The sequence below is a fragment of the Propithecus coquereli genome, unplaced genomic scaffold (assembly GCF_000956105.1).
Source record: "Propithecus coquereli isolate 6110/MARCELLA unplaced genomic scaffold, Pcoq_1.0 Scaffold238, whole genome shotgun sequence".
Lineage (NCBI taxonomy): Eukaryota > Metazoa > Chordata > Mammalia > Primates > Indriidae > Propithecus > Propithecus coquereli.
Window position 1 is genome coordinate 827,596 of NW_012147930.1, and position 581 is coordinate 828,176.

Consider the following 581-nt stretch of genomic DNA (forward strand, 5'->3'; position numbering starts at 1 on the left):
TATAGAGAGCTCCTGTGCTCATTTCATCCTATTTAGAATATAATTTTAATAAAACATGATACATAAATTTGAGAACATGATTGAAAATAATAACAGAACCTTCCAGGGACGTCACCGTGAAAGAAGGTGTGGTTCCGTCCGTAACCACACTGCTGTGTGCCCTAAAGATAGCGCCACTGACCGGTGGAACCGGATACCCCTTTAGAACTCACTTCCCTCACAGCAACAAGCGGACAGAAGGACGCTGAAGGCTTAGTTCACACGACGAAACGCAAGTGTGGTAAACGGGACTGCAGAGTCTAGCCCAGGGAGGAGAACGCCGCTAGTTAACGCCAGGGCTTTCAACGTAGCTCATCGCCTACATCTTCGTGTGTCATTGTCGTGTTTGGAGTGAAACTAGTTGTGACCAGTGACAATTTTTATCATATTTTTCTCAGCAACTTTATATCACCATCCTGGAATGGTGTATAAAGAATTGAACTGTCTGCTGGGCGCGGTGGCTCACGTCTGTAATCCTAGCACTCTGGGAGGCCGAGGCGGGCGGATTGTTTGAGCTCAGGAGTTCGAGACCAGCCTGAGCA